This window comes from Quercus robur, chromosome 10, assembly GCF_932294415.1.
Source record: "Quercus robur chromosome 10, dhQueRobu3.1, whole genome shotgun sequence".
NCBI lineage: Eukaryota > Viridiplantae > Streptophyta > Magnoliopsida > Fagales > Fagaceae > Quercus > Quercus robur.
This window is the reverse complement of record NC_065543.1, coordinates 3,411,671-3,423,091: the sequence shown is the minus strand read 5'-3', so window position 1 is coordinate 3,423,091 and position 11,421 is coordinate 3,411,671. Positions and strand designations below refer to the sequence as shown.

At 33.6% G+C, this 11,421-nt stretch overlaps 1 long non-coding RNA gene and 1 pseudogene across 1 annotated transcript; both read left to right on the top strand.

The window, feature by feature from the left end:
- Positions 1-1,920: 1,920 nt before the first annotated feature.
- Positions 1,921-3,353, top strand: LOC126702169 (uncharacterized). Its single transcript, XR_007647670.1, has 2 exons — positions 1,921-2,128; positions 3,075-3,353. It is a non-coding gene; the product is annotated as an uncharacterized LOC126702169 (long non-coding RNA).
- A 1,826-nt stretch (positions 3,354-5,179) lies between these two features.
- On the top strand, positions 5,180-7,659 carry LOC126702168 (mogroside IE synthase-like; annotated as a pseudogene).
- Positions 7,660-11,421: the final 3,762 nt, after the last annotated feature.

Genomic DNA, 11,421 nt, shown 5'->3' with positions numbered 1-11,421 from the left:
TCTAAGACTAAAACTTTAAATAAATAGAAATGTAAATAAAAAAAATAAAAAATATTTTACTTATAAAAGACCAATTCAACAAGCACATGGATTTTCTTTTGTTCCTTTAATATTTTTAGTGTAATGTGAGTCATGTCGCATAAGCCTAAAAATATTTAAAGGAGCTAATAAAGAAAATCCATTTACTTTTTTTTACATTTAAAAAGAGAGTAAAATCATGAGTCGGTCGGGCACCTGATTTTAGGGATGTGAGTGTGACATAGAGGTAGAATGTACATAATTTTGTCTCTTGTCTGTGTATCTATCTCTCTACACCAATTTCTTGCCCCCACGTATCATGTATGTTTTACCTTGAAGCAATGATGTCGTCGAATGCTATTGGCTAATCACAAGTTTATTTCCTCGGTGATTCAGCAAAGAATATTTATTCCCTCAGCGCCTACGTAACAGCCTAACAGGAGACACATTCAAAAGTTGATCAATTATTGATAGTGTCGCCTAGTTTACTGTGACATACTTATATGACATGATTTGATATTAAAATTTTTTATTTTTCTATAATATTGTCATATATTAAAATTATAAAATATATTACATTATTTTAATTTTATTACTTTTATAAACAATGTAATATTGTATTCTTGTATTAAAATTACGTTAATATAATATTACAATAACCTAATATTATAGTGTAATATAATATAACATTACGGCGAATCAAATACCTTCTAAAAGGAAAAATTATAAGTTTTTAAGTGTCTGTTTGAGAATAGTTTATTTAGTTTTTTAATAAAAGTGTGCTAAAATATACTTGTATCTTGAAAAATTTTGAAAAAGTGAAAAAATGCAAGAAAAAAATAGTCTTTTCAGTGTTGTTATCCTAGAGAGACACACTTAACCCAAAAGGTTCAAGTCTAATGGGTTTAAGCTTAACTATATCATATTAACCATTCATTTTTTTTTTATTAATATCTAATATGAGATTTTACTTACACGTGTATACTCAATAGAGTTGATTAGTAAACCACAAGATAAAATAAAATTAAAACAATAAGATTTAATTAAAGAAAAATTATGATTGGGTTGGTAAAATAAATTATATTGAGGAAAACAACAATATTTTAAAACACTAATTTTTATGGTAGTCTTAGCAATATTTTTATGGCTTTTTTTAGAGAAATATTTTTATGGTTTTAGAGTTTTTGCTGTTGTGTTTTCTATTGATTTTTCAATCTAGATAACTGCTTAATTCTGTATAATAATTTGATTTAGCATAGACTTATGTATTCTCACTATTAATTATTTGAAATCTTCGGAAAAAAATTCCAAATACCACATCACTTTGAACTATTTAACCATTGAAATTTCTTAGGTTTTAGTTGCCGAATGTGAAAAAAAGGATAGTTCAACGGAGGTTGCCAAGCTAGTTCCAATTTCCAAGTGTCTACTCTAGTGACTAGTCACATGCTTTGACTTAATTAGCTTTAGAAAGCAGTCCCAATGTTCACGTGGTTTAGAATTAATCAAACTGATCTTACATACTTGATTACGTCATCCATGCATTTTATGTACCACCATTAATGTCTATAAATATGTAACTCATATCTTAGGAAAATTATTGTGTAGTCCGGGACCACAAAGTCAGCTTCACGTAGTTTAGAATTAATCAAACTGATCTTACATACTTGATTACGTCATCCATGCAACACAGCACATGCCACCAAATCAAAAAAAAGGCACACGTCAACATACCTGCCAACACAGCACATGCTCTGCTAACATCTACTAACACCGTTAGGTTGTGAAAATTCAAATTTAAAATTTAAACAAAATTTTGCCCACAAATAAGCTCCATCTTCTCACCTACGATTTCCTCTCTTCCTCTCTCATGAACGGCGGCTCAAGCACCATGCACTTTGCAATCGCCTCCGTTGGTTCGGCTCATTCTCTGATGCTGTTTCAGTTTATCGTTAAAAACGAAAACCGATCTAGCCCATGGCCATGTGGTAACATCTCGCTCTCTAGTCTGACTCTAGAACTCTCCAAGCTTTTCTCTATGCATCTTTCCCTCTTCTAATCCATAGCTCCAGGGCCCATTCCCGTTGCAGTGACCAGCCATCCGTAAACGGTGAGTGCACCTAAAAAAAAAAATCATCTTTTGTGGAAATTTGTTCTTTTCCTGCACCCTGTGTTGTTTTTATGAAAAATAATGTCATGTTGCTTAAGTAATGAAATCCGTCGATCATAGCTGATTATGATAGTAACTTTTCTATTTCTCTCTATCTCTGTCATTTTTTATGGATATTTTAATGAGCTCTGTTTGGTTTCTGGGAAAGCGAAGGAAAGTAAGATCTGTTTTGTGGGATTCATGGGTTGAGTTGATCTGGTCTCTTTCAAAAGCTATGGGATTTATGGGTTTTTCAGGTTGTTTGGGTCTGTGATCTGCTTGGCTTTGATTCTTGAGTTGTACTCTGTAGGCTATAACAGTGCAGTCATGTATAATTTTGAATGGTAACAATGTTGTTTCTTCTATTATGCCCCTTCAAGTACCTGATATTAAGAAGTTTGTGAAAATCCCAATTGTTGGCAAAGTCCATATTTTTCTTCCAAATATTACAATTTATCATGCTTTCTTCATATGTTAATTTTGGAGATATAGGCATTGTCTTAGTTACTTCGGGTGCCACTATAAATTTGAGCATGACTTGGCAGTATTCTTAAAGCATTTGGTTAGTTTGAATTGCAATTACAGATAATGAGGGGCACCCAATCAAGGATACAACATTACAACTAGGCTTTTTATTTGACTTCTGCTCTAATTGCAGTAAATGATAGATAAATTATGATCCAAAAGGGCTTTTATGGTCCCAAAAGGTGTGGCTGTGTGGACTACGGAGTACTAGAAAAGTGCTTGTAGCAATTATGATTCAAGTTCCAGTCGAATTGCTGGTCTATTTCGCTTGAAACCAAATGAATCATGTAGGATTTTTGCTAGTAAATAGAGGATTGGTCTTCTAGGATGTTATTGAGCTGATTGAATTTTTTTTTTTTTTTTTTTTTCTTTAACGTTGCAGAATGATAGAACCCCAGCCAAGCTACACTGGCAGAAAGGTTTTGAAGCATTCATGCAGGAATGAAGTCATGTATCTTGAAGTTAGCAGGACTAATTTTCAGTTTTACTGAAGATTTAGATTTGATATATGTTAACTTACTTTTAGTTTGAAACAAGTAATGAGGCAAAAAGGATTGAGTATTATGTTGAATTGTCGAATTTTGACACTTAAGTGTCTTTGTTTATTTATACAAAACCATTACAAGGATGTATGGCACAAACCAAGAGAATGTGATTTATCTTTTGAAATGTTTTCAAGCCAATTATGCAGCAAAGATGCAAATTATGCAACTCATACACTTGCAAGACATGCACAATTCTTGGAAGATATAACTAAGATAAAGTCATATGGCTGAAACAAATTTCCGAATATTATCATTCATGATAATGTTTTGGAATAGGCTTTGAACTTTAAAAAAAAAAAGCACAACTTCTTTCTAAAAACAAAAAACAAAAAAAGTGACAAATGCAATATAAAAACAAAACACACATAATAAATAACAAAAAGAAATTGTTCCAAAAACGTACAAATTCAATTGAAATGTTGAATTTGATTACAAGGCCAATTTTTCCCACCATTAGAATACATAATTCCCGCCCAAAAATAAAAGGAAAAATGTGGGCTTCAAGATCAATTGCTTTGTCAATCTCAAGTGGCGCGACTACAAGTGCCATCAACTTTTGTCCAAAGGCTCTCCCTATAACCATGCAGAGAATATTAAGCATTTGTATTGCTTGTCTTATGTACAAGTTTAAACTCAACACTACAAAGAGGCTATCTCATCTTTGACATTTTGTAATAGATGACCAAAGCTGGAAGTACTGAATTTGGTTGAGTAGAATTGAATACACATCAATAGCCAAACACATTCAATACTAAAATCCTATAAGTCAAGTTCTTGACTACTAGCACAAGATCATCTTCCAAGCCCTTGAATAGCTTTATTAGTTAGCTCACTCCATTGCTGCACAACAAAAGAGTGGAAATAAGCAAAACACAAAAGATTGAAAGAATCTGTCCTTAAAATTTGGTATCAGGGTTTTGCAATTGAGCATCAATTTCATTGAACCGAAAATAGTAATTGAACACCAATTTCAGAATGTCAATCCCCACCACACAAATTCAGCGCTAATGAGACCAAAATTTATAACAATCTCATGAATACAGAATACCATTTAATAAGAGAAAATAGGAAATAATAGTAGAACTATAGAAATGAAGCAAACACAGACATAATCAGTATATCTAAAAAGCTAACTTTTTAAGAATCAATTGCCTATTGATTTAGAGGTCAATTCTACATAACTTCTTTATGGACAGTGATCAACTTCAAAATTCCCTTTTTAACTTCTATCAAAATCAATTATTCTTCAAATTTTCTTATCAAAGAAAGACTCAAAAGGTTAAAACGAGATACACCCAATGAATGAACAAATACTGCTTCATCTTTTTTTCTTTTTTTTCTAATCATTGTTGCAATAGCAGAAAGCCAAAAACATAAAGACTACATAGGACATTATCATGCTAATGAAAATTGGGTGGGGTATCAAAACAAGCCATCAATCCCATAGCTTTTGGAAATTATATAACATGCTTCAGAACTAGATAAGGTGCAGGAAAAGAACAAATTTCCACAAAAGATGATTTTTTTAGGTGCACTCACCGTTTACGGATGGCTGGTCACTCCAAGGGGAATGGGCCCTGGAGCTATGGATTAGAAGAGGGAAAGACGCATGGAGAAAAGTCTGGAGAGTTCTAGAGTCAAACCAGAGAGTGCTTGAGCCGCCGTTCATGAGAGAGGAAGAAAGTAACTCGTAGGTGAGGAGATGGAGCTTATCTGTGAGCAAAAAGTTGTTTAAATTTGAAGTTTCACAAACCTAACGGTGTTAGCAGATGTTAGTAGAGCATGTGCTGAGCTGCCAGGTAGGTTGACGTGAGTTTTTTAGATTTGGTGGCAAGCTCCTATTGGCTGGGACTACAAAGTCAGCATGCTAACCTTGTAGTCCCGGACTACACAATAATTTCCCCATATCTTAAACATACCAATCAACATTGAAGCATCATAATCTCCTTGTTTCTTGCTTATAACAAGTCCTTTTTTGTTCATTGAGTGAGAAAAACAAGCTTAAGAAAATGGAGAGAGAACAAAGAGCTACTCTTACCCATGTTGTTGTACTCTCATTCCCTATACAAGGCCACATAAACCCAAAGCTCCAATTCTCCAAACGCCTAGCTTCAAAGGGTCTCAAGGTGACCCTACTTTCCACCAACTCCATCGTCAAATCCATGGATGGTCAAGCCAGCTCTGTCACAATTGAGCCGATTGCTGATGACTCCGGGGAGTGTCCAACAGTAGAAACCATGGAAGCGTATATCGAGCGCTTCAAAGTCATGTTTTCACATAGTTTGGAAGACCTTATTGAGAGAAATAAAAGCATTGGGTATGCTACTAAATTAGTTGTCTATGATAGCATTTTGCCTTGGGCACTAGAGGTAGCAAAACAACATGGTGTTGGTGGAGCTCCGTTTATAACTCAATCATGCACAATTGCTGCCATCTTTTACCACTTGTTCCAGGGGAGAATTACACTTCCTCTACAAGTTTCTGAAGTATCATTGCCTTCGCTGCCACTGCTAAGGATCGATGACATGCCGTCCTTCATTTCTCAGCCAGATTTGTATCCACTTCTTCTAAGACTTTGCGTGGATGAGTTCCATAATTTCCATGAAGTGAATTGGGTATTTTGCAGCTCTTTTGATAAGTTGGAAGAGGAGGTAAGTTTGTTCTATAATTTCACCAAATATATCTTTTAATTTGCTTGCGTGTAAACATTCATAACACAATTTTTTTTTTTTAATATACATTTTAAATGACACAGGGGGGATGCAAACTTGGAAATCTCTCTCCATTAGAAATACTAGGATATATGTCATTTGATTTAAAGGTCATTGGTTCATGCATTCAATATACATAATTATAGGTACATGGAGATATATACATCATATTTAATAGATCCCACCAAGCCAACTAGTTAATCGAGCTAGACTGACATTCTTATGGGGTAACAATTGTTTGACAAAAAATTGAGTATTCAATTCTTCAAAACAAAGTTTTGATTATTGTTAAAAGAGTAAATTCGGTTAAAGCGTATCCATGGAAATTGCTAAAGCGTATCCATGGAAATTGCTACCGTGACGATGATTTTTTCTTTCTGAATTGCTACCATGACCATGATTTTTTTTTTTTTTTTCCTTAGATATATGAAGAAAAGGTGTGTATATATATATATACACACAAAATAGGATTTTAACCTATCCATCCAAGTCACCAATTAATTTTTTGATAGATGATCAAGATAAATGGTTTCTAGATAAACAATAAATGTTTTTTGAGAAATATTCTATCCATGTATGATAAAGAAAGAAATGACACTTGCATATATAAAACTCATCTTTCCATTGTTTTTTATTAAATACCGGTGGTTAGGGATATACCATAAAAAAAAAACTTAAGTTTGGAACGTCATATTCATATTCAAAGTGGAAAGAAAAATGAAAAGATATAAATACACATGATGAATTTATTTTCGATCAATTGTTTTCCAATGAACTTGTGTTCAAGATGTTTAGGTGTAATTTATTCAAATCTATATGTTGTGGGTGAATTCCATCAGGTGGTGAGCTGGATTTCAAGCCAATGGACAATCAAGAACATAGGACCAACAATTCCATCAATGTACTTAGACAAGAGGTTGAAGGACGACAAGAATTACGATCTGAGCCTCTTCAAACCAAATGTTGATGCTTGCATGAAATGGCTGGACTCGAAGGATACTGGCACAGTTGTTTATGTATCTTTTGGAAGCTTGGCTGCCTTACGAGAAGAGCAAATGGAAGAACTAGCATTGGGCCTAAAGAGGAGTAATAGGTATTTCTTGTGGGTAGTTAGAGAGAGACAGAAACAAAGAAACTTCCTACCAACTTTATAGAGGAGACAACTGAGAGAGGTTTGGTGGTGTCATGGTGCCCTCAATTAGAAGTTTTGTCTCATAAGGCTGTCGGCTGCTTCGTGACTCACTGTGGTTGGAACTCGACACTCGAAGCACTGAGCTTGGGTGTGCCAATGGTGACCGTGCCACAATGGACTGACCAAACTACCAACTCTAAGTTTGTCATGGATGTGTGGAAGGTCGGGATTAGGGTTAAGGTGGATGACAAAGGCATGGTCACAAGAGAAGAAATTGAGCTGTGTATTAATGAGGTTATGGGAAAAAAGAGGGAGGAGCTGAAAAGGAATGCAATAAAATGGAAGAAATTAGTTAATGAGGCTTTGGATGAAGGTGGAAGCTCTGATAAGAACATCGATGAGTTTGTAGTAAAAATTATGCACACCTAAAGTTATGTAAAACAAGGTCATTGTTGGAAATCTCGAAAGATAGCTTTTATATATGGGTTATGTTAACGATTGTCCTTACGGCATTGGTTAATAATCCATTTTAGAAAAGTTTTGACACTACTTTTATAGGAAATGAAAAAAACTGTCAAAACAATCCATTTGTTAGCATTTCCCTTTATATATTCATGTAGGTTTACATCATTTGCATTTATGTGGTTTTTTTTTTTTTTTTTAGTTGTTGCATTCATGTAATTTTGTGTTTTCATTAATGAGAAAGTTTTTGAAGATGATATTATGAAAATGTTACTGTCTACTCTAAATACAGATCATATCCTAATAAATATCAATTACACACGTATTATATTGATCCCAAAAATTAGGGAAAATTATACTTTACCACCCTAAACTATACCAAGTTACATTTTACACTCTAAACTATTCAAATGCACACTTTGCACCCCGATGTTACTTTTGCTGTTATGTTTAACGAAATTCTACTATACATGACAAGCACATGCATATTGCTTAGGTGGTTCAAACTTAAAAGACTGAAACACCCTTCTTCCAAATCAATTAAAATAAAAACCAATTCTTTCCCACATCTCTCTCCCTGTCTAATGTAAGTGCTAGCCTTTTCCAAATTCATATTCTTGTAAACCCTAAATTCCCAATTCGAAAACTGCTTCTACTCCACCATCTCTCCATCATCCCTCCACCACCGCAACACCATCTGTCCACCATTCCAAATTGGAACCTTGCACTCTCTCACTCTCTCACTTATCACACTCTCTCACTTATCATACTCTCTCACTCTGTCACTTTTCACTAGAAGGAAAAAAAAAAAAAAAAAACCACTTGAAACCGCAATTTTTTTTTCCCCAAATTGAAACCCCACTCAGTCTCTCGTGTGAGTCGTGTCTTTTGAGCAAAGAAGTGTTTTCTCAAGTAGTAATTTTTAGTCTCACTCAATTCACTCTCTCGCTTCGTTGCATGTGTCTTGTGTCTTCAGTTTCACTATCTCGCTTCATTGGTTGATGAATAATGCTATTTATAATGGTTGGGTTGTGTGATGGGTCCGAATGGGTATATTATTGACGAAAAGTGGATTGGGACCAGTAGATAGAGCTTGACAGTTGGGGTCACCTTTTTGGAATTATTAATCATGACTGGGTGTTTTTTTTTTGAGGGGAAGCAATGATTATGAATGGAATAATGTTTACTAATGAGTGCTGAGACTAGTAGTTAGGGATTGTGTGTGTGTGTGTTTTTAACACTTAATAGAATATTATTATGTGTTTGTATTGACTTAGGTGGTGTCTTCAATTGGTCCCCATACTGTATAGAATATATTTTGTCCCACTTGTAATATTGAAAGCATGTTTTTGGCTAAAATTAAAATATAATGCAGAAAAAAAATACAACCAAAACATGGAAGAGGGTGATTATACGACGTATGAGGACTTCAGGTGCAACATAGTATGTAGGTCTTTCATCTGCACATAACAACCATATATGGGACAAATAAATAAAAACAAAAATAATTACAACTTTCAGCCTTCTTCAAAAACTACCCTCTTTTTTCCATGGGTAGACATCCGCTGGAAATCAAATCAAATCAATTTATCAAGTTTATCAAACAATTATTCAGCCAAAAAAGAAAATCTTATTAAACAGTAACAGATAAATGAGTGTGAATCCCCTGTAGGAAGCACTTTTGGGAAGCATGAAAAGTTATAAACTAAATTTATAACTTTGATAAATCTATAAATACATTTGATAAATATGATTAACCTAATCAAAACCTCCATGATGTAGGAAGATGAAAAGTTAATTCATATCAGATGTAAAAAGCCAAAATAGTCAAAAACTAAAAGACAAGAGAGAATATAATTTCTATCTAATTAAAAATTTGTGGGTTACGTGTATATACATAGAAAAACAGAGAAAAAGAATGAAGACACACTTTCAGAAATGCTGAAAATAGTCTGCATTAAAAGTAGAACAGAAACAAGAAAATACATACTCCATGACTATGTATACGTTATTGGCATCCTCACATGCATCGTGAAATTTGAATCAACATAATTCAACTATCTCATTTACCAACAATTAACTCCACAAGTATAAGTGCTTGTGGAGTATGAGGGGTAAGAGCCGATGTTCAAATCTTCAGGAAGGAGTTTCACACACATATACACTTAGATTAGGTTAGAGTAGAATTCTATCTTGTATAAAATATATATATATATATATTAAAAAAAAAAAAAAAAAAAAAAAAAAAGGCTCCATTCTCATAGTTGACCAATGTATGTGACCTAGAGTTTGCACTTGCACTGCCGTGTGATTGAGACATTGTTAAATAATTGGGGACTTAGGGATTTCATCACAATGGTGGATTGGGGTTTCAATCTGGGTGAAAAAATTGGGGTATTAGGTTAATTTTTTGGGTGAAAAGTGAGAGAGTGAGATGAGTGTGATGGTAGAGGGATGGTGTCGCGGTGGTGGAGGTACTCTGGAGCATTGGTGGAGCCAAAACAATTTTCGACTTAGGGATTTAAGGTTTACAAGAATCTGAATTTGGGAGAGGCACGCACACAAGAGATGTGGAAAAAATTGAGTTATATTTAATTTATTTTGAAAAAGAGTGTTTTAGCCTTTTAAGTTTGTTCCACCTGAGCAAAAAGCATGTGCTTATCACATATAGTAGGATTCCGTTAAAAATAACAGTAAAAATAACACCAAAGTGCAAAATGTGATGAGTGTGATGGTTTAGGGTGCAAAGTATGCGTTTAAATAGTTTAGGATGTAGAGTATAATTTGATGCATAGTTTAGAGCCTTTAGAGTGATAAAGTATAATTTCTCCAAATATTAAAAACCCAAAAGAAATCACATAGTATAAAACTATCTACTTATGCAATAGTATAAAAAATTATTTCAAAGGTATTAACAGAGACTCAAATAGATCCTTTTGTATATAATTTTAGAGACCCAAAAATGATTGTATCCCTCACAAACTAATTACAGATATCTTTTAGATAGCTTTTGAAAACCTAAAATATATGAAAAATAAACAGAAGGGAAATCAAGGCTATACATTGCATGAACTCAATATGAGGAAGGCATATGCAAGCAGTGGCAGCTCCCAGTTATGGTTTGGGTGTTCATTTGAAAACCCTGACTTTGAAAAAAATTAAACTGCATATAATATTTTTGAAATATATATTTACCAATAAGTATAAACACAATTACAAAAATAATGTTTTGGACAAAAAAAATTGAGTTGATTTAAATTGTTAATAGAGTAATACTGTGGACACAATAAAAAATTAAAGTATTAAGAAAAATACTAATTTTCACTTTATAAATTCAAAAGATCATATGTTTTACATTAAGACCTTGAGGATGACAAAAATGTTTAACTTATCCTAATCAGATGTTGGATTAGTCGATTCCACAATCCAATTGTTAAAAGGAACTAAATGGCCTTTGACTGGTAATTTTTGACCTAATTAACCAAAGGTCAAGTAACTTCACATCACAATCGCACCCAATCATCAAAATTCATCATTCTACATCAAAACTAATATTTTCCAATCGCTTTTCCCTAGTTTCACCAAGTCTAACTTGTAAGCTCAACATTAATTTAAAATCTTGAGACTGATGATTCCAAATACCACACCACTTTGAACTATAACCATTGAAATTACTTTCGGTTTTAGCAGCCAAATGCACCCAAAAAAAAAAAAAAAATAGAGAGGCTGACGAGCTAGTTGCAATTTCCAAGTGGTCCAGTCACATGCTTTGAGAAAGTTGGCTCAACACAGTTTCAACCAATTCCATTGGTGTCAATCGAAACATGAACAACCCTGACAATTATCTCAAGAACTATATTTGCCATTGAGTTACAAGGC